The sequence below is a fragment of the Gadus chalcogrammus genome, chromosome 12 (genome assembly GCF_026213295.1).
Source record: "Gadus chalcogrammus isolate NIFS_2021 chromosome 12, NIFS_Gcha_1.0, whole genome shotgun sequence".
Classification (NCBI taxonomy): Eukaryota; Metazoa; Chordata; class Actinopteri; order Gadiformes; family Gadidae; genus Gadus; species Gadus chalcogrammus.
Window position 1 is genome coordinate 11604533 of NC_079423.1, and position 20783 is coordinate 11625315.

At 44.4% G+C, this 20783-nt stretch overlaps 23 non-coding genes and 1 pseudogene across 23 annotated transcripts; all 24 read left to right on the plus strand.

Annotated features, from left to right (window-relative positions):
• The first annotated feature begins 101 nt into the window (after positions 1 to 101).
• On the plus strand, positions 102 to 220 carry LOC130395481 (5S ribosomal RNA). The gene has a single exon (XR_008898533.1). It is a non-coding gene; the product is annotated as a 5S ribosomal RNA (ribosomal RNA).
• Positions 221 to 739: 519 nt separating this feature from the next.
• LOC130394206 (5S ribosomal RNA) lies at positions 740 to 858 on the plus strand. The gene has a single exon (XR_008897387.1). It is a non-coding gene; the product is annotated as a 5S ribosomal RNA (ribosomal RNA).
• Positions 859 to 1397: 539 nt separating this feature from the next.
• On the plus strand, positions 1398 to 1517 carry LOC130396009 (5S ribosomal RNA; annotated as a pseudogene).
• Positions 1518 to 4092: 2575 nt separating this feature from the next.
• LOC130394821 (5S ribosomal RNA) lies at positions 4093 to 4212 on the plus strand. The gene has a single exon (XR_008897942.1). It is a non-coding gene; the product is annotated as a 5S ribosomal RNA (ribosomal RNA).
• Positions 4213 to 4871: 659 nt separating this feature from the next.
• Positions 4872 to 4990, plus strand: LOC130400545 (5S ribosomal RNA). The gene has a single exon (XR_008903026.1). It is a non-coding gene; the product is annotated as a 5S ribosomal RNA (ribosomal RNA).
• Positions 4991 to 5509: 519 nt separating this feature from the next.
• Positions 5510 to 5628, plus strand: LOC130401008 (5S ribosomal RNA). Its single transcript, XR_008903472.1, has one exon. It is a non-coding gene; the product is annotated as a 5S ribosomal RNA (ribosomal RNA).
• Positions 5629 to 6157: 529 nt separating this feature from the next.
• On the plus strand, positions 6158 to 6276 carry LOC130394543 (5S ribosomal RNA). The gene has a single exon (XR_008897691.1). It is a non-coding gene; the product is annotated as a 5S ribosomal RNA (ribosomal RNA).
• A 519-nt stretch (positions 6277 to 6795) lies between these two features.
• LOC130399672 (5S ribosomal RNA) lies at positions 6796 to 6914 on the plus strand. Its single transcript, XR_008902175.1, has one exon. It is a non-coding gene; the product is annotated as a 5S ribosomal RNA (ribosomal RNA).
• A 529-nt stretch (positions 6915 to 7443) lies between these two features.
• Positions 7444 to 7562, plus strand: LOC130399028 (5S ribosomal RNA). Its single transcript, XR_008901564.1, has one exon. It is a non-coding gene; the product is annotated as a 5S ribosomal RNA (ribosomal RNA).
• Positions 7563 to 9579: 2017 nt separating this feature from the next.
• On the plus strand, positions 9580 to 9698 carry LOC130399029 (5S ribosomal RNA). The gene has a single exon (XR_008901565.1). It is a non-coding gene; the product is annotated as a 5S ribosomal RNA (ribosomal RNA).
• A 529-nt stretch (positions 9699 to 10227) lies between these two features.
• Positions 10228 to 10346, plus strand: LOC130399031 (5S ribosomal RNA). The gene has a single exon (XR_008901567.1). It is a non-coding gene; the product is annotated as a 5S ribosomal RNA (ribosomal RNA).
• Positions 10347 to 10875: 529 nt separating this feature from the next.
• Positions 10876 to 10994, plus strand: LOC130399731 (5S ribosomal RNA). Its single transcript, XR_008902232.1, has one exon. It is a non-coding gene; the product is annotated as a 5S ribosomal RNA (ribosomal RNA).
• A 529-nt stretch (positions 10995 to 11523) lies between these two features.
• LOC130395404 (5S ribosomal RNA) lies at positions 11524 to 11642 on the plus strand. Its single transcript, XR_008898463.1, has one exon. It is a non-coding gene; the product is annotated as a 5S ribosomal RNA (ribosomal RNA).
• Positions 11643 to 12171: 529 nt separating this feature from the next.
• LOC130394552 (5S ribosomal RNA) lies at positions 12172 to 12290 on the plus strand. The gene has a single exon (XR_008897699.1). It is a non-coding gene; the product is annotated as a 5S ribosomal RNA (ribosomal RNA).
• A 529-nt stretch (positions 12291 to 12819) lies between these two features.
• On the plus strand, positions 12820 to 12938 carry LOC130399732 (5S ribosomal RNA). The gene has a single exon (XR_008902233.1). It is a non-coding gene; the product is annotated as a 5S ribosomal RNA (ribosomal RNA).
• Positions 12939 to 13467: 529 nt separating this feature from the next.
• On the plus strand, positions 13468 to 13586 carry LOC130395405 (5S ribosomal RNA). The gene has a single exon (XR_008898464.1). It is a non-coding gene; the product is annotated as a 5S ribosomal RNA (ribosomal RNA).
• A 529-nt stretch (positions 13587 to 14115) lies between these two features.
• Positions 14116 to 14234, plus strand: LOC130395056 (5S ribosomal RNA). Its single transcript, XR_008898156.1, has one exon. It is a non-coding gene; the product is annotated as a 5S ribosomal RNA (ribosomal RNA).
• A 529-nt stretch (positions 14235 to 14763) lies between these two features.
• Positions 14764 to 14882, plus strand: LOC130400213 (5S ribosomal RNA). Its single transcript, XR_008902689.1, has one exon. It is a non-coding gene; the product is annotated as a 5S ribosomal RNA (ribosomal RNA).
• A 526-nt stretch (positions 14883 to 15408) lies between these two features.
• LOC130395465 (5S ribosomal RNA) lies at positions 15409 to 15528 on the plus strand. The gene has a single exon (XR_008898519.1). It is a non-coding gene; the product is annotated as a 5S ribosomal RNA (ribosomal RNA).
• Positions 15529 to 16185: 657 nt separating this feature from the next.
• On the plus strand, positions 16186 to 16304 carry LOC130394864 (5S ribosomal RNA). Its single transcript, XR_008897981.1, has one exon. It is a non-coding gene; the product is annotated as a 5S ribosomal RNA (ribosomal RNA).
• A 519-nt stretch (positions 16305 to 16823) lies between these two features.
• LOC130400829 (5S ribosomal RNA) lies at positions 16824 to 16942 on the plus strand. The gene has a single exon (XR_008903302.1). It is a non-coding gene; the product is annotated as a 5S ribosomal RNA (ribosomal RNA).
• Positions 16943 to 17471: 529 nt separating this feature from the next.
• Positions 17472 to 17591, plus strand: LOC130395522 (5S ribosomal RNA). Its single transcript, XR_008898570.1, has one exon. It is a non-coding gene; the product is annotated as a 5S ribosomal RNA (ribosomal RNA).
• A 2173-nt stretch (positions 17592 to 19764) lies between these two features.
• On the plus strand, positions 19765 to 19883 carry LOC130400883 (5S ribosomal RNA). Its single transcript, XR_008903353.1, has one exon. It is a non-coding gene; the product is annotated as a 5S ribosomal RNA (ribosomal RNA).
• A 519-nt stretch (positions 19884 to 20402) lies between these two features.
• LOC130394865 (5S ribosomal RNA) lies at positions 20403 to 20521 on the plus strand. The gene has a single exon (XR_008897982.1). It is a non-coding gene; the product is annotated as a 5S ribosomal RNA (ribosomal RNA).
• The last annotated feature ends 262 nt before the right edge of the window (positions 20522 to 20783 follow it).

Below are 20783 nucleotides of genomic sequence, written 5' to 3' on the forward strand. Positions count from 1 at the left end.
AACTAATGATTGTTTTTGTAAGAGTGTAACGTCGAGCCTCAGCAGCTTTCTCACTCCTTATGTGCTACTGTATAAAACCTGGTTTTGCGCGTGCACTAATTGCTTACGGCTATACCACCCTGAACACGCCTGTTCTCGTCTGATATCGGAAGCTAAGCAGGGTCGGGCCTGGTTAGTACTTGGATGGGAGACCGCCTGGGAATCCCAGGTGCTGTAAGCTTTTTCTTTTTCAACTCGAGCTCATTGACTCTGTGGCGTACCGTGACCTGATGTTTACTGCCAACCGCTTTGGAGGATTTAAGCAACATACAAAAACTGACAACGTCTCTCAAAACTGTTTTTGTGAAACATGAGGACAGTATAGTGATACTGCCAGCAGGGAGCACCAGAGAGCTGAACCGACAGCTGTACATTTCTTAAACTTTCACCTACACAAACACGCACGCTCACTTCAGATAATGGGAGGACGTCAAAAAATCACCACCCATTCTCTGACACTTTAACCGTTAACCTTGGTTCAAACATTTAACATCACACGCACATACAGTGTATTTCAGATAATTAATGAATTCAGATGTCACAATGATCGTTTACATGGATAAGGAGTCCTACTGAATCAATTACTGCCGTTTATATCTAACTAATGATTGTTTTTGTAAAAGTGTAACGTCGAGCCTCAGCAGCTTTCTCACTCCTTATGTGCTACTGTATAAAACCTGGTTTTGCGCCTGCACTAATTGCTTACGGCCATACCACCCTGAACACGCCCGATCTCGTCTGATCTCGGACGCTAAGCAGGGTCGGGCATGGTTAGTACTTGGATGGGAGACCGCCTGGGAATACCAGGTGCTGTAAGCTTTTTCTTTTTCAACTCGAGCTCATTGACTCCGTGGCCTACCGTGGCGTACCGTGACGTACCGTGACCTGATGTTTACTGCCAACCGCTTTGGAGGATTTAAGCAACATACAAAAACTGACAACGTCTCTCAAAACTATTTTTGTGAAACATGAGGACAGTATAGTGATACTGCCAGCAGGGAGCACCAGAGAGCTGAACCGACAGTTGTACATTTCTTAAACTTTCACCAACACAAACACGCACGCTCACTTCAGATCATGGGAGGACGTCAAAAAATCACCACCCATTCTCTGACACTTTAACCGTTAACCTTGGTTCAAACATTTAACATCACACGCACACGCAGTGTATTTCAGATAATTAATGAATTCAGATGTCACAATGATCATTTACATGGATAAGGAGTCCTACTGAATCAATTACTGCCGTTTATATCTAACTAATGATTGTTTTTGTAAGAGTGTAACGTCGAGCCTCAGCAGCTTTCTCACTCCTTATGTGCTACTGTATAAAACCTGGTTTTGCGCCTGCACTAATTGATTACGGCCATACCACCCTGAACGTGCCCGATCTCGTCTGATCTCGGAAGCTAAGCAGGGTCGGGCCTGGTTAATACTTGGATGGGAGACCTCCTCAGAAGCCCATGTTGCTGTAAGTAGTGAGGAGAAAATGACATGAATGACATGGATGATGATGACGATGATGATGATGAGGAGGAAGAAGCTGATGATGCTGATGATAAAGAGGACATTAAAGTTAGTGACGGAGATGAGGCAGACGATGAAGATAAAGGAATTGAGGAGGTTGACGGAGAACCCACTAACCTTAACGCTGGGTGGGCAGATGCAATGGCCAAGATTCTCCAGAAGAAAACCCCAGCGAGCAAACCAACGATACTGGTGAAGAGCAAGGAGTTGGACAAGATGAAGGTGAAGTAGAAACAAGAAAGAAAAAAAAAAAAAAAAAAAAAAAAGCTGGAGATCAGAGAAAAGACGGACAAGAAGTGTACGTGGGAGATGATGTTCAGGGTAAAAACCTGACATCGCAACAGATCGGGAGGCTGAAAGGAAAAAAAAGAGAGAGGAAGGAGAATGAGAAAGAAGAGAGGAGAGAAAGAAAGAAGGCAAGGGGAAAGAAAAAAAAGAGAGAAGCGAAGAAGAAAGAGGGAGACAGAAAGGAAGACATAAGGAAAAAAAAAAAAAAAAAAAAAACACGCCCGATCTCGTCTGATCTCGGAAGCTAAGCAGGGTCGGGCCTGGTTAGTACTTAGATGGGAGACCGCCTGGGAATACCAGGTGCTGTAAGCTTTTTTTTTTTCAACTCGAGCTCATTGACTCCGTGGCCTACCGTGGCGTACCGTGACCTGATGTTTACTGCCAACCGCTTTGGAGGATTTAAGCAACATACAAAAACTGACAACGTCTCTCAAAACTATTTTTGTGAAACATGAGGACAGTATAGTGATACTGCCAGCAGGGAGCACCAGAGAGCTGAACCGACAGTTGTACATTTCTTAAACTTTCACCAACACAAACACGCACGCTCACTTCAGGGCCCCGTTTCCCGATAACGATGGATCCACGCTCGTACGATCATTCTCACGATGGATCTTGCGATCCATCGTCAATTTCTTTGGAGCGTTTCCCGAAACTCCTCTTAACGTGAACGCGCATTCGCTGCACTCACGACGTCGTAGGATTGTAACTGTCTACTGACACGGTGCTGAAATGGGCTCCGTAGGAGGGGGAGACGCAGGAATGTCGCAGGAAAATTGTGTTAAAAAGGGTTAAAATATATCCCCATCAAGGACAACAGCAGAGTAGCCTACGAAAAAAATAGACTGCAATTATATGAATGCTAAAGACATTAAAACACAATTGATTAGGCTTAAACCGACATATATCAGTCCTAATCCTGAATGCACTGTGCGTTTCACGGCATTTTCCCCCCTGAAATAATTCCTCTTCACACCTGTGAATAACCCGGGAGACGTCCATGATGAGGAATACAACGATGCCCACCGTCTGGCCCGGTGCATCGTTGAGCGCACGATCGGGAGGTGGAAGTTGCGCTTAGATGCCTTCACAAGTCAGGCGGAGGGCTCCAGTTTTCGCCGGCCAAGTCATGCGCCGTGATATGTGTGACGGCTATGTTGCACAACATTGCAGCTAAGGCTGGGGTGGCATTGCTTGAACCGGAGGACGTTGAGGACGATGACGATGAGGAAGATCGGTGTGAGGACGGCCTCCCTCATAACTACGCGGCTGGTTTTCATGCGCGTCGAATAGTGATTGAGACTTTTTTTTAACCCCCTCCACCCTCCCTCATGTCACTAAACATTCCCGTCAACGTGACCAATCCCCACCATATCCCAGCCTTTTGCCTGCTCCTTTGCTTGTTTTTTATATATTTTTTATTTCTTTATGTTATATTTTTTTTAATTTCTTTTATTTCGTTATTTTTTATTTTTTTTAATTTATTTAATTTAATTTTTTTTTTACATTATTTTATGCTATGTTTTATGAGTAGCCTATGTCAGTCTGCACAAATCCCCCCACTTTCTCTCACACATTTTGAGTGCCCTGCCTGCGCAAACATTTTCTGGACTGTCCCGTTTTATTTTGGCCATTTTAACATCTTTATTAATAAATTAATTAATAATCTTTATTAATTACCAAACTAAGAACATTAAGGCGCAATGCGTTTTAATAAAACGCATCCAATAGACGGAATGTCCGATGGTGTCGCCACTGAGGCTATAGCTGACGATGCTCTTAGCGTCCTACGAGTACCTACGAGGACCCCTGGAGTACTCGTTAGCTACGAGCGTTTTCAAGACGTTCGTTCCCCACGATGCTTTCGGGAAACGCGGTGAAAACTCTACGATGCCCTTTCGACGCACTTCACGATCCACTTAGGCTAACGACGCTTTCGGGAAACGGGGCCCAGATCATGGGAGGACGTCAAAAAATCACCACCCATTCTCTGACACTTTAACCGTTAACCTTGGTTCAAACATTTAACATCACACACACACGCAGTGTATTTCAGATAATTAATGAATTCAGATGTCACAATGATTGTTTACATGGATAAGGAGTCCTAATGAATCAATTACTGCCGTTTATATCTAACTAATGATTGTTTTTGTAAAAGTGTAACGTCGAGCCTCAGCAGCTTTCTCACTCCTTATGTGCTACTGTATAAAACCTGGTTTTGCGCCTACACTAATTGCTTACGGCCATACCACCCTGAACACGCCCGATCTCGTCTGATTTCGGAAGCTAAGCAGGGTTGGGCCTGGTTAGTACTTGGATGGGAGACCTCCTCAGAAGCCCAGGTTGCTGTAAGTAGTGACGGGTGTCACCAAAAGAAAAAAAAAAAAAACACGCCCGATCTCGTCTGATCACGTAAGCTAAGCAGGGTCGGGCCTGGTTAGTACTTGGATGGGAGACCGCCTGGGAATACCAGGTGCTGTAAGCATTTTCTTTTTCAACTCGAGCTCATTGACTCCGTGGCCTACCGTGGCGTACCGTGACCTGATGTTTACTGCCAACCGCTTTGGAGGATTTAAGCAACATACAAAAACTGACAACGTCTCTCAAAACTATTTTTGTGAAACATGAGGACAGTATAGTGATACTGCCAGCAGGGAGCACCAGAGAGCAGAACCGACAGTTGTACATTTCTTAAACTTTCACCAACACAAACACGGACGCTCACTTCAGATCATGGGAGGACGTCAAAAAATCACCACCCATTCTCTGACACTTTAACCGTTAACCTTGGTTCAAACATTTAACATCACACGCACACGCAGTGTATTTCAGATAATTAATGAATTCAGATGTCACAATGATCGTTTACATGGATAAGGAGTTCTACTGAATCAATTACTGCCGTTTATGTCTAACTAATGATTGTTTTTGTAAGAGTGTAACGTCGAGCCTCAGCAGCTTTCTCACTCCTTATGTGCTACTGTATAAAACCTGGTTTTGCGCCTGCACTAATTGCTTACGGCCATACCACCCTGAACACGCCCGATCTCGTCTGATCTCGGAAACTAAGCAGGGTCGGGCCTGGTTAGTACTTGGATGGGAGACCGCCTGGGAATACCAGGTGCTGTAAGCTTTTTCTTTTTCAACTCGAGCTCATTGACTCCGTGGCGTACCGTGACCTGATGTTTACTGCCAACCGCTTTGGAGGATTTAAGCAACATACAAAAACTGACAACGTCTCTCAAAACTATTTTTGTGAAACATGAGGACAGTATAGTGATACTGCCAGCAGGGAGCACCAGAGAGCTGAACCGACAGTTGTACATTTCTTAAACTTTCACCAACACAAACACGCACGCTCACTTCAGATCATGGCAGGACGTCAAAAAATCACCACCCATTCTCTGACACTTTAACCGTTAACCTTGGTTCAAACATTTAACATCACACGCACACGCTGTGTATTTCAGATAATTAATGAATTCAGATGTCACAATGATCGTTTACATGGATAAGGAGTCCTACTGAATCAATTACTGCCGTTTATATCTAACTAATGATTGTTTTTGTAAGAGTGTAACGTCGAGTCTCAGCAGCTTTCTCACTCCTTATGTGCTACTGTATAAAACCTGGTTTTGCGCCTGTACTAATTGCTTACGGTAATACCACCCTGAACACGCCCGATCTCGTCTGATCTCGGAAGCTAAGCAGGGTCGGGCCTGGTTAGTACTTGGATGGGAGACCGCCTGGGAATACCAGGTGCTGTAAGTATTTTCTTTTTCAACTCGAGCTCATTGACTCCGTGGCCTACCGTGGCGTACCGTGACCTGATGTTTACTGCCAACCGCTTTGGAGGATTTAAGCAACATACAAAAACTGACAACGTCTCTCAAAACTATTTTTGTGAAACATGAGGACAGTATAGTGATACTGCCAGCAGGGAGCACCAGAGAGCAGAACCGACAGTTGTACATTTCTTAAACTTTCACCAACACAAACACGCACGCTCACTTCAGATCATGGGAGGACGTCAAAAAATCACCACCCATTCTCTGACACTTTAACCGTTAACCTTGGTTCAAACATTTAACATCACACGCACACGCAGTGTATTTCAGATAATTAATGAATTCAGATGTCACAATGATCGTTTACATGGATAAGGAGTTCTACTGAATCAATTACTGCCGTTTATATCTAACTAATGATTGTTTTTGTAAGAGTGTAACGTCGAGCCTCAGCAGCTTGCTCACTCCTTATGTGCTACTGTATAAAACCTGGTTTTGCGCCTGCACTAATTGCTTACGGCCATACCACCCTGAACACGCCCGATCTCGTCTGATCTCGGAAACTAAGCAGGGTCGGGCCTGGTTAGTGCTTGGATGGGAGACCGCCTGGGAATACCAGGTGCTGTAAGCTTTTTCTTTTTCAACTCAAGCTCATTGACTCCGTGGCGTACCGTGACCTGATGTTTACTGCCAACCGCTTTGGAGGATTTAAGCAACATACAAAAACTGACAACGTCTCTCAAAACTATTTTTGTGAAACATGAGGACAGTATAGTGATACTGCCAGCAGGGAGCACCAGAGAGCTGAACCGACAGTTGTACATTTCTTAAACTTTCACCAACACAAACACGCACGCTCACTTCAGATCATGGGAGGACGTCAAAAAATCACCACCAATTCTCTGACACTTTAACCGTTAACCTTGGTTCAAACATTTAACATCACACGCACACGCAGTGTATTTCAGATAATTAATGAATTCAGATGTCACAATGATCGTTTACATGGATAAGGAGTCCTACTGAATCAATTACTGCCGTTTATATCTAACTAATGATTGTTTTTGTAAAAGTGTAACGTCGAGCCTCAGCAGCTTTCTCACTCCTTATGTGCTACTGTATAAAACCTGGTTTTGCGCCTGCACTAATTGCTTACGGCCATACCACCCTGAACACGCCCGATCTCGTTTGATCTCGGAAGCTAAGCAGGGTCGGGCCTGGTTAGTACTTGGATGGGAGACCGCCTGGGAATACCAGGTGCTGTAAGCTTTTTCTTTTTCAACTCGAGCTCATTGCCTCCGTGGCCTACCGTGGCGTACCGTGACCTGATGTTTACTGCCAACCGCTTTGGAGGATTTAAGCAACATACAAAAACTGACAACGTCTCTCAAAACTATTTTTGTGAAACATGAGGACAGTATAGTGATACTGCCAGCAGGGAGCACCAGAGAGCTGAACCGACAGTTGTACATTTCTTAAACTTTCACCAACACAAACACGCACGCTCACTTCAGATCATGGGAGGACGTCAAAAAATCACCACCCATTCTCTGACACTTTAACCGTTAACCTTGGTTCAAACATTTAACATCACACGCAGACGCAGTGTATTTCAGATAATTAATGAATTCAGATGTCACAATGATCGTTTACATGGATAAGGAGTCCTACTGAATCAATTACTGCCGTTTATATCTAACTAATGATTGTTTTTGTAAGAGTGTAACGTCGAGCCTCAGCAGCTTTCTCACTCCTTATGTGCTACTGTATAAAACCTGGTTTTGCGCCTGCACTAATTGCTTACGGCCATACCACCCTGAACACGCCCGATCTCGTCTGATCTCGGAAGCTAAGCAGGGTCGGGCCTGGTTAGTACTTGGATGGGAGACCGCCTGGGAATACCAGGTGCTGTAAGCTTTTTCTTTATCAGCTCGAGCTCATTGACTCCGTGGCGTACCGTGACCTGATGTTTACTGCCTACGGCTTTGGAGGATTTAAGCAACATACAAAAACTGACAACGTCTCTCAAAACTATTTTTGTGAAACATGAGGACAGTATAGTGATACTGCCAGCAGGGAGCACCAGAGAGCTGAACCGACAGTTGTACATTTCTTAAACTTTCACCAACACAAACACGCACGCTCACTTCAGGGCCCCGTTTCCCGAAAGCATCGTTAGCCTAAGTGAATCGTGAAGTGCGTCGTAAGGGCATCGTAGAGTTTTCACCGCGTTTCCCGAAAGCATCGTGGGGAACGAACGTCTTGAAAACGCTCGTAGCTAACGAGTACTCCAGGGGTGCTCGTAGGACGCTAAGAGCATCGTCAGCTCTAGCCTCAGTGGCGACACCATCGGACATTCCGTCTATTGGATGCGTTTTATTAAAACGCATTGCGCCTTTATGTTCTTAGTTTGGTAATTAATAAAGATTATTAATTTATTTATTAATAAAGATGTTAAAATGGCCAAAATAAAACGGGACAGTCCAGAAAATGTTTGCGCAGGCAGGGCACTCAAAATGTGTGAGAGAAAGTGGGGGGATTTGTGCAGACTGACATAGGCTACTCATAAAACGTAGCATAAAATAATGTAAAAAATTAAATTAAATTAAAAAAATTAAAATAAAGAAATAAAATAAATTATAAAAAACAAGCAAAGGAGCAGGCAAAAGGCTGGGATATGGTGGGGATTGGTCACGTTGACGGGAATGTTTAGTGACATGTGGGAGGGTGGAGGGGGTTAAAAAAAAGTCTCAATCACTCTTCGACGCGCATGAAAACCAGCCGCGTAGTTATGAGGGAGGCCGTCCTCACACCGATCTTCCTCGTCGTCATCGTCCTCAGCGTCCTCCGGTTCAAGCAATGCCACCCCAGCCTTAGCTGCAATGTTGTGCAACATAGCCGTCACACATATCACGGCGCATGACTTGGCCGGCGAAAACTGGAGCCCTCCGCCTGACTTGTGAAGGCATCTAATATAGCGCAACTTCCACCTCCCGATCGTGCGCTCAACGATGCACCGGGCCAGACGGTGGGCTTCGTTGTATTCCTCATCAATACATACCTTACCCTATTTCCGGAGGGGCTTTTATAGCCAATCAAATTATCAATCAAGGAAACCCTTATGCGGAATCAGATTAAGTCGGCTCTCTTTGCTGCGCAAAGCATGTTTCAGAAATCAGCCCATTAAGATAAATGTAGTTGTCACACAAGCAATTTTAAATTTTTTGTCATATGGAATTATTTCAGGGGGGAAAATGCCGTGAAACGCACAGTGCATTCAGGATTAGGACTGATATATGTCGGTTTAAGCCTAATCAATTGTGTTTTAATGTCTTGCTATAGCATTCATCTAATTGCAGTCTATTTTTTTCGGAGGCTACTCTGCTGTTGTCCTTGATGGGGATTTATTTTAACCCTTTTTAACACAATTTTCCTGCGACATTCCTGCGTCTCCCCCTCCTACGGAGCCCATTTCAGCACCGTGTCAGTAGACAGTTACAATCCTACGACGTCGTGAGTGCAGCGAATGCGCGTTCACGTTAAGAGGAGTTTCGGGAAACGCTCCAAAGAAATTGACGATGGATCGCAAGATCCATCGTGAGAATGATCGTACGAGCGTGGATCCATCGTTATCGGGAAACGGGGCCCAGATCATGGGAGGACGTCAAAAAATCACCACCCATTCTCTGACACTTTAACCGTTAACCTTGGTTCAAACATTTAACATCACACGCACACGCAGTGTATTTCAGATAATTAATGAATTCAGATGTCACAATGATCGTTTACATGGATAAGGAGTCCTACTGAATCAATTACTGCCGTTTATATCTAACTAATGATTGTTTTTGTAAAAGTGTAATGTCGAGCCTCAGCAGCTTTCTCACTCCTTATGTGCTACTGTATAAAACCTGGTTTTGCGCCTGCACTAATTGCTTACGGCCATACCACCCTGAACACGCCCGATCTCGTCTGATCTCGGAAGCTAAGCAGGGTCGGGCCTGGTTAGTACTTGGATGGGAGACCGCCTGGGAATACCAGGTGCTGTAAGCTGTTTCTTTTTCAACTCGAGCTCATTGACTCCGTGGCCTACCGTGGCGTACCGTGACCTGATGTTTACTGCCAACCGCTTTGGAGGATTTAAGCAACATACAAAAACTGACAACGTCTCTCAAAACTATTTTTGTGAAACATGAGGACAGTATAGTGATACTGCCAGCAGGGAGCACCAGAGAGCTGAAACGACAGTTGTACATTTCTTAAACTTTCACCAACACAAACACGCACGCTCACTTCAGATCATGGGAGGACGTCAAAAAATCACCACCCATTCTCTGACACTTTAACCGTTAACCTTGGTTCAAACATTTAACATCACACGCACACGCAGTGTATTTCAGATAATTAATGAATTCAGATGTCACAATGATCGTTTACATGGATAAGGAGTCCTACTGAATCAATTACTGCCGTTTATATCTAACTAATGATTGTTTTTGTAAAAGTGTAACGTCAAGCCTCAGCAGCTTTCTCACTCCTTATGTGCTACTGTATAAAACCTGGTTTTGCGCCTACACTAATTGCTTACGGCCATACCACCCTGAACACGCCCGATCTCGTCTGATCTCGGAAGCTAAGCAGGGTCGGGCCTGGTTAGTACTTGGATGGGAGACCGCCTGGGAATACCAGGTGCTGTAAGCTTTTTCTTTTTCAACTCGAGCTCGTTGCCTCCGTGGCCTACCGTGGCGTACCGTGACCTGATGTTTACTGCCAACCGCTTTGGAGGATTTAAGCAACATACAAAAACTGACAACGTCTCTCAAAACTATTTTTGTGAAACATGAGGACAATATAGTGATACTGCCAGCAGGGAGCACCAGAGAGCTGAACCGACAGTTGTACATTTCTTAAACTTTCACCAACACAAACACGCACGCTCACTTCAGATCATGGGAGGACGTCAAAAAATCACCACCCATTCTCTGACACTTTAACCGTTAACCTTGGTTCAAACATTTAACATCACACGCACACGCAGTGTATTTCAGATAATTAATGAATTCAGATGTCACAATGATCGTTTACATGGATAAGGAGTCCTACTGAATCAATTACTGCCGTTTATATCTGACTAATGATTGTTTTTGTAAAAGTGTAATGTCGAGCCTCAGCAGCTTTCTCACTCCTTATGTGCTACTGTATAAAACCTGGTTTTGCGCCTGCACTAATTGTTTACGGCCATACCACCCTGAACACGCCCGATCTCGTCTGATCTCGGAAGCTAAGCAGGGTCGGGCCTGGTTAGTACTTGGATGGGAGACCGCCTGGGAATACCAGGTGCTGTAAGCTGTTTCTTTTTCAACTCGAGCTCATTGACTCCGTGGCCTACCGTGGCGTACCGTGACCTGATGTTTACTGCCAACCGCTTTGGAGGATTTAAGCAACATACAAAAACTGACAACGTCTCTCAAAACTATTTTTGTGAAACATGAGGACAGTATAGTGATACTGCCAGCAGGGAGCACCAGAGAGCTGAAACGACAGTTGTACATTTCTTAAACTTTCACCAACACAAACACGCACGCTCACTTCAGATCATGGGAGGACGTCAAAAAATCACCACCCATTCTCTGACACTTTAACCATTAACCTTGGTTCAAACATTTAACATCACACGCACACACAGTGTATTTCAGATAATTAATGAATTCAGATGTCACAATGATCGTTTACATGGATAAGGAGTCCTACTGAATCAATTACTGCCGTTTATATCTAACTAATGATTGTTTTTGTAAAAGAGTAACGTCAAGCCTCAGCAGCTTTCTCACTCCTTATCTGCTACTGTATAAAACCTGGTTTTGCGCCTGTACTAATTGCTTACGGCCATACCACCCTGAACACGCCCCATATCATCTGATCTCGGAAGCTAAGCAGGGTCGGGCCTGGTTAGTACTTGGATGGGAGACCGCCTGGGAATACCCGGTGCTGTAAGCTTTTTCTTTTTCAACTCGAGCTCATTGCCTCCGTGGCCTACCGTGGCGTACCGTGACCTGATGTTTACTGCCAACCGCTTTGGAGGATTTAAGCAACATACAAAAACTGAAAACGTCTCTCAAAACTATTTTTGTGAAACATGAGGACAGTATAGTGATACTGCCAGCAGGGAGCACCAGAGAGCTGAAACGACAGTTGTACATTTCTTAAACTTTCACCAACACAAACACGCACGCTCACTTCAGATCATGGGAGGACGTCAACAAATCACCACCCATTCTCTGACACTTTAACCGTTAACCTTGGTTCAAACATTTAACATCACACGCACACGCAGTGTATTTCAGATAATTAATGAATTCAGATGTCACAATGATCGTTTACATGGATAAGGAGTCCTACTGAATCAATTACTGCCGTTTATATCTAACTAATGATTGTTTTTGTAAAAGTGTAACGTCAAGCCTCAGCAGCTTTCTCACTCCTTATGTGCTACTGTATAAAACCTGGTTTTGCGCCTACACTAATTGCTTAAGGTCATACCACCCTGAACACGCCCGATCTCGTCTGATCTCGGAAGCAAAGCAGGGTCGGGCCTGGTTAGTACTTGGATGGGAGACCGCCTGGGAATACCAGGTGCTGTAAGCTTTTTCTTTTTCAACTCGAGCTCGTTGCCTCCGTGGCCTACCGTGGCGTACCGTGACCTGATGTTTACTGCCAACCGCTTTGGAGGATTTAAGCAACATACAAAAACTGACAACGTCTCTCAAAACTATTTTTGTGAAACATGAGGACAATATAGTGATACTGCCAGCAGGGAGCACCAGAGAGCTGAACCGACAGTTGTACATTTCTTAAACTTTCACCAACACAAACACGCACGCTCACTTCAGATCATGGGAGGACGTCAAAAAATCACCACCCATTCTCTGACACTTTAACCGTTAACCTTGGTTCAAACATTTAACATCACACGCACACGCAGTGTATTTCAGATAATTAATGAATTCAGATGTCACAATGATCGTTTACATGGATAAGGAGTCCTACTGAATCAATTACTGCCGTTTATATCTGACTAATGATTGTTTTTGTAAAAGTGTAATGTCGAGCCTCAGCAGCTTTCTCACTCCTTATGTGCTACTGTATAAAACCTGGTTTTGCGCCTGCACTAATTGTTTACGGCCATACCACCCTGAACACGCCCGATCTCGTCTGATCTCGGAAGCTAAGCAGGGTCGGGCCTGGTTAGTACTTGGATGGGAGACCGCCTGGGAATACCAGGTGCTGTAAGCTGTTTCTTTTTCAACTCGAGCTCATTGACTCCGTGGCCTACCGTGGCGTACCGTGACCTGATGTTTACTGCCAACCGCTTTGGAGGATTTAAGCAACATACAAAAACTGACAACGTCTCTCAAAACTATTTTTGTGAAACATGAGGACAGTATAGTGATACTGCCAGCAGGGAGCACCAGAGAGCTGAAACGACAGTTGTACATTTCTTAAACTTTCACCAACACAAACACGCACGCTCACTTCAGATCATGGGAGGACGTCAAAAAATCACCACCCATTCTCTGACACTTTAACCATTAACCTTGGTTCAAACATTTAACATCACACGCACACACAGTGTATTTCAGATAATTAATGAATTCAGATGTCACAATGATCGTTTACATGGATAAGGAGTCCTACTGAATCAATTACTGCCGTTTATATCTAACTAATGATTGTTTTTGTAAAAGTGTAACGTCAAGCCTCAGCAGCTTTCTCACTCCTTATCTGCTACTGTATAAAACCTGGTTTTGCGCCTGTACTAATTGCTTACGGCCATACCACCCTGAACACGCCCCATATCATCTGATCTCGGAAGCTAAGCAGGGTCGGGCCTGGTTAGTACTTGGATGGGAGACCGCCTGGGAATACCCGGTGCTGTAAGCTTTTTCTTTTTCAACTCGAGCTCATTGCCTCCGTGGCCTACCGTGGCGTACCGTGACCTGATGTTTACTGCCAACCGCTTTGGAGGATTTAAGCAACATACAAAAACTGAAAACGTCTCTCAAAACTATTTTTGTGAAACATGAGGACAGTATAGTGATACTGCCAGCAGGGAGCACCAGAGAGCTGAAACGACAGTTGTACATTTCTTAAACTTTCACCAACACAAACACGCACGCTCACTTCAGATCATGGGAGGACGTCAACAAATCACCACCCATTCTCTGACACTTTAACCGTTAACCTTGGTTCAAACATTTAACATCACACGCACACGCAGTGTATTTCAGATAATTAATGAATTCAGATGTCACAATGATCGTTTACATGGATAAGGAGTCCTACTGAATCAATTACTGCCGTTTATATCTAACTAATGATTGTTTTTGTAAAAGTGTAACGTCAAGCCTCAGCAGCTTTCTCACTCCTTATGTGCTACTGTATAAAACCTGGTTTTGCGCCTACACTAATTGCTTAAGGTCATACCACCCTGAACACGCCCGATCTCGTCTGATCTCGGAAGCAAAGCAGGGTCGGGCCTGGTTAGTACTTGAATGGGGGACCGCCTGGGAATACCAGGTGCTGTAAGCTTTTTCTCTTTCAACTCGAGCTCGTTGCCTCCGTGGCCTACCGTGGCGTACCGTGACCTGATGTTTACTGCCAACCGCTTTGGAGGATTTAAGCAACATACAAAAACTGACAACGTCTCTCAAAACTATTTTTGTGAAACATGAGGACAGTATAGTGATACTGCCAGCAGGGAGCACCAGAGAGCTGAAACGACAGTTGTACATTTCTTAAACTTTCACCAACACAAACACGCACGCTCACTTCAGATCATGGGAGGACGTCAAAAAATCACCACCCATTCTCTGACACTTTAACCGTTAACCTTGGTTCAAACATTTAACATCACACGCACACGCAGTGTATTTCAGATAATTAATTAATTCAGATGTCACAATGATCGTTTACATGGATAAGGAGTCCTACTGAATCAATTACTGCCGTTTATATCTAACTAATGATTGTTTTTGTAAAAGTGTAACGTCGAGCCTCAGCAGCTTTCACACTCCTTATGTGCTACTGTATAAAACCTGGTTTTGCGCCTGCATTAATCGCTTACGGCCCTACCACCCTGAACACGCCCGATCTCGTCTGATCTCGGAAGCTAAGCAGGGTCGGGCCTGGTTAGTACTTGGATGGGAGACCGCCTGGGAATACCAGGTGCTGTAAGCTTTTTCTTTTTCAACTCGAGCTCATTGACTCCGTGGCCTACCGTGGCGTACCGTGACCTGATGTTTACTGCCAACCGCTTTGGAGGATTTAAGCAACATACAAAAACTGACGTCTCTCAAAACTATTTTTGTGAAACATGAGGACAGTATAGTGATACTGCCAGCAGGGAGCACCAGAGAGCTGAACCGACAGTTGTACATTTCTTAAACTTTCACCAACACAAACACGCACGCTCACTTCAGATCATGGGAGGACGTCAAAAAATCACCACCCATTCTCTGACACTTTAACCGTTAACCTTGGTTCAAACATTTAACATCACACGCACACGCAGTGTATTTCCGATAATTAATGAATTCAGATGTCACAATGATCGTTTACATGGATAAGGAGTCCTACTGAATCAATTACTGCCTTTTATATCTAACTAATGATTGTTTTTGTAAGAGTGTAACGTCGAGCCTCAGCAGCTTTCTCACTCCTTATGTGCTACTGTATAAAACCTGGTTTTGCGCCCACACTAACTGCTTACGGTCATACCACCCTGAACACGGCCGATCTCGTCTGATCTCGGAAGCTAAGCAGGGTCGGGCCTGGTTAGTACTTGGATGGGAGACCTCTTCAGAAGCCCAGGTTGCTGTAAGTAGTGACGGGTGTCACCAAAAGAAAAAAAAAAAACACGCCCGATCTCGTCTGATCTCGGAAGCTAAGCAGGGTCGGGTCTGGTTAGTACTTGGATGGGAGACCGCCTGGGAATACCAGGTGCTGTAAGCTTTTTCTTTTTCAACTCGAGCTCATTGCCTCCGTGGCCTACCGTGGCGTACCGTGACCTGATGTTTACTGCCAACCGCTTTGGAGGATTTAAGCAACATACAAAAACTGACAACGTCTCTCAAAACTATTTTTGTGAAACATGAGGACAGTATAGTGATACTGCCAGCAGGGAGCACCAGAGAGCTGAACCGACAGTTGTACATTTCTTAAACTTTCACCAACACAAACACGCACGCTCACTTCAGATCATGGGAGGACGTCAAAAAATCACCACCCATTCTCTTACACTTTAACCGTTAACCTTGGTTCAAACATTTAACATCACACGCACACGCAGTGTATTTCAGATAATTAATGAATTCAGATGTCACAATGATCGTTTACATGGATAAGGAGTCCTACTGAATCAATTACTGCCGTTTATATCTAACTAATGATTGTTTTTGTAAAAGTGTAACGTCGAGCCTCAGCAGCTTTCTCACTCCTTATGTGCTACTGTATAAAACCTGGTTTTGCGCCTGCACTAATTGCTTACGGCCATACCACCCTGAACACGCCCGATCTCGTCTGATCTGGGAAGCTAAGCAGGGTCGGGCCTGGTTAGTACTTGGATGGGAGATCGCCTGGGAATACCAGGTGCTGTAAGCTTTTTCTTTTTCAACTCGAGCTCATTGACTCCGTGGCGTACCGTGACCTGATGTTTACTGCCTATGGCTTTGGAGGATTTAAGCAACATACAAAAACTGACAACGTCTCTCAAAACTATTTTTGTGAAACATGAGGACAGTATAGTGATACTGCCAGCAGGGAGCACCAGAGAGCTGAAACGACAGTTGTACATTTCTTAAACTTTCACCAACACAAACACGCACGCTCACTTCAGATCATGGGAAGACGTCAAAAAATCACCACCCATTCTCTGACACTTTAACCGTTAACCTTGGTTCAAACATTTAACATCACACGCACACGCAGTGTATTTCAGATAATTAATGAATTCAGATGTCACAATGATCGTTTACATGGATAAGGAGTCCTACTGAATCAATTACTGCCGTTTATATCTAACTAATGATTGTTTTTGTAAGAGTGTAACGTCGAGCCTCAGCAGCTTTCTCACTCCTTATGTGCTACTGTATAAAACCTGGTTTTGCGCCTACACTAATTGGTTACGGCCATACCACCCTGAACACGCCCGATCTCGTCTGATCTCGGTAGCTAAGCAGGGTCGGGCCTGGTTAGTACTTGGATGGGAGACCGCCTGGGAATACCAGGTGCTGTAAGCTGTTTTTTTTTCAACTCGAGCTCATTGACTCCGTGGCCTACCGTGGCGTACCGTGACCTGATGTTTACTGCCAACCGCTTTGGAGGATTTAAGCAACATACAAAAACTGACAACGTCTCTCAAAACTATTTTTGTGAAACATGAGGACAGTATAGTGATACTGCCAGCAGGGAGCACCAGAGAGCTGAAACGACAGTTGTACATTTCTTAAACTTTCACCAACACAAACACGCACGCTCACTTCAGATCATGGGAGGACGTCAAAAAATCACCACCCATTCTCTGACACTTTAACCGTTAACCTTGGTTCAAACATTTAACATCACACGCACACGCAGTGTATTTCAGATAATTAATGAATTCAGATGTCACAATGATCGTTTACATGGATAAGGAGTCCTACTGAATCAATTACTGCCGTTTATATCTAACTAATGATTGTTTTTGTAAAAGTGTAACGTCGAGCCTCAGCAGCGTTCAAACTCCTTATGTGCTACTGTATAAAACCTGGTTTTGCGCCTGCACTAATCGCTTACGGCCATACCACCCTGAACACGCCCGATCTCGTCTGATCTCGGATGCTAAGCTGGGTCGGGCCTGGATAGTACTTGGATGGGAGACCTCCTCAGAAGCCCAGGTTGCTGTAAGTAGTGACGGGTGTCACCAAAAGAAAAAAAAAAAAACACGCCCGATCTCGTCTGATCTCGGAAGCTAAGCAGGGTCGGGCCTGGTTAGTACTTGGATGGGAGACCGCCTGGGAATACCAGGTGCTGTAAGCTTTTTCTTTTTCAACTCGAGCTCATTGCCTCCGTGGCCTACCGTGGCGTACCGTGACCTGATGTTTACTGCCAACCGCTTTGGAGGATTTAAGCAACATACAAAAACTGACAACGTCTCTCAAAACTATTTTTGTGAAACATGAGGACAGTATAGTGATACTGCCAGCAGGGAGCACCAGAGAGCTGAACCGACAGTTGTACATTTCTTAAACTTTCACCAACACAAACACGCACGCTCACTTCAGGGCCCCGTTTCCCGAAAGCGTCGTTAGCCTAAGTGGATCGTGAAGTGCGTCGAAAGGGCATCGTAGAGTTTTCACCGCGTTTCCCGAAAGCATCGTGGGGAACGAACGTCTTGAAAACGCTCGTAGCTAACGAGTACTCCAGGGGTGCTCGTAGGTACTCGTAGGACGCTAAGAGCATCGTCAGCTATAGCCTCAGTGGCGACACCATTGGACATTCCGTCTATTGGATGCGTTTTTCATTAAAACGCATTGCGCCTTTATGTTCTTAGTTTGGTAATTAATAAAGATTATGAATTAATTTATTAACAAAGATGTTAAAATGGCCAAAATAAAACGGGACAGTCCAGAAAATGTTTGCGCAGGCAGGGCACTCAAAATGTGTGAGAGAAAGTGGGGGGATTTGTGCAGACTGACATAGGCTACTCATAAAACGTAGCATAAAATGATGTTAAAAAATAAAATAAAATTAAAAAAAAAAAAAAAAAATTAAAATAAAGAAATAGAATAAATTATAAAAACCAAGCAAAGGAGCAGGCAAAAGGCTGGGATATGGTGGGGATTGGTCACGTTGACGGGAATGTTTAGTGACATGTGGGAGGGTGGAGGGGGTTAAAAAAAAGTCTCAATCACTCTTCGACGCGCATGAAAACCAGCCGCGTAGTTATGAGGGAGGCCGTCCTCACACCAATCTTCCTCGTCGTCATCGTCCTCAGCGCCCTCCGGTTCAAGCAATGCCACCCCAGCCTTAGCTGCAATGTTGTGCAACATAGCCGTCACACATATCACGGCACATGACTTGGCCGGCGAAAACTGGAGCCCTCCGCCTGACCTGTGAAGGCATCTAAAGCGCAACTTCCACCTCCCGATCGTGCGCTCAACGATGCACCGGGCCAGACGGTGGGCTTCGTTGTATTCCTCATCAATACATACCTTACCCTATTTCCGGAGGGGCTTTTATAGCCAATCAAATTATCAATCAAGGAAACCCTTATGCGGAATCAGATTAAGTCGGCTCTCTTTGCTGCGCAAAGCATGTTTCAGAAATCAGCCCATTAAGATAAATGTAGTTGTCACACAAGCTATTTTTAATTTTTTGTCATATGGAATTATTTCAGGGGGGAAAATGCCGTGAAACGCACAGTGCATTCAGGATTAGGACTGATATATGTCGGTTTCAGCCTAATCAATTGTGTTTTAATGTCTTTAGCATTCATATAATTGCAGTCTATTTTTTTCGTAGGCTACTCTGCTGTTGTCCTTGATGGGGATATATTTTAACCCTTTTTAACACAATTTTCCTGCGACATTCCTGCGTCTCCCCCTCCTACGGAGCCCATTTCAGCACCGTGTCAGTAGACAGTTACAATCCTACGACGTCGTGAGTGCAGCGAATGCGCGTTCACGTTAAGAGGAGTTTCGGGAAACGCTCCAAAGAAATTATCGATGGATCGCAAGATCCATCGGGAGAATGATCGTACGAGCGAAGATCCATCGTTATCGGGAAACGGGGCCCAGATCATGGGAGGACGTCAAAAAATCACCACCCATTCTCTTACACTTTAACCGTTAACCTTGGTTCAAACATTTAACATCACACGCACACGCAGTGTATTTCAGATAATTAATGAATTCAGATGTCACAATGATCGTTTACATGGATAAGGAGTCCTACTGAATCAATTACTGCCGTTTATATCTAACTAATGATTGTTTTTGTAAAAGTGTAACGTCAAGCCTCAGCAGCTTTCTCACTCCTTATGTGCTACTGTATAAAACCTGGTTTTGCGCCTGTACTAATTGCTTACGGCCATACTACCCTGAACACGCCCGATCTCGTCTGATCTCGGAAGCTAAGCAGGGTCGGGCCTGGTTAGTACTTGGAAGGGAGACCGCCTGGGAATACCAGGTGCTGTAAGCTTTTTCTTTTTCAACTCGAGCTCATTGACTCCGTGGCGTACCGTGACCTGATGTTTACTGCCAACCGCTTTGGAGGATTTAAGCAACATACAAAAACTGACAACGTCTCTCAAAACTATTTTTGTGAAACATGAGGACAGTATAGTGATACTGCCAGCAGGGAGCACCAGAGAGCTGAACCGACAGTTGTACATTTCTTAAACTTTCACCAACACAAACACGCACGCTCACTTCAGATCATGGGAGGACGTCAAAAAATCACCACCCATTCTCTGACACTTTAACCGTTAACCTTGGTTCAAACATTTAACATCACACGCACACGCAGTGTATTTCAGATAATTAATGAATTCAGATGTCACAATGATCGTTTACATGGATAAGGAGTCCTACTGAATCAATTACTGCCGTTTATATCTAACTAATGATTGTTTTTGTAAGAGTGTAACGTCGAGCCTCAGCAGCTTTCTCACTCCTTATGTGCTACTGTATAAAACCTGGTTTTGCGCCTGCACTAATTGCTTACGGCCATACCACCCTGAACACGCCCGATCTCGTCTGATCTGGGAAGCTAAGCAGGGTCGGGCCTGGTTAGTACTTGGATGGGAGATCGCCTGGGAATACCAGGTGCTGTAAGCTTTTTCTTTTTCAACTCGAGCTCATTGACTCCGTGGCGTACCGTGACCTGATGTTTACTGCCTACGGCTTTGGAGGATTTAAGCAACATACAAAAACTGACAACGTCTCTCAAAACTATTTTTGTGAAACATGAGGACAGTATAGTGATACTGCCAGCAGGGAGCACCAGAGAGCTGAACCGACAGTTGTACATTTCTTAAACTTTCACCAACACAAACACGCACGCTCACTTCAGATCATGGGAGGACGTCAAAAAATCACC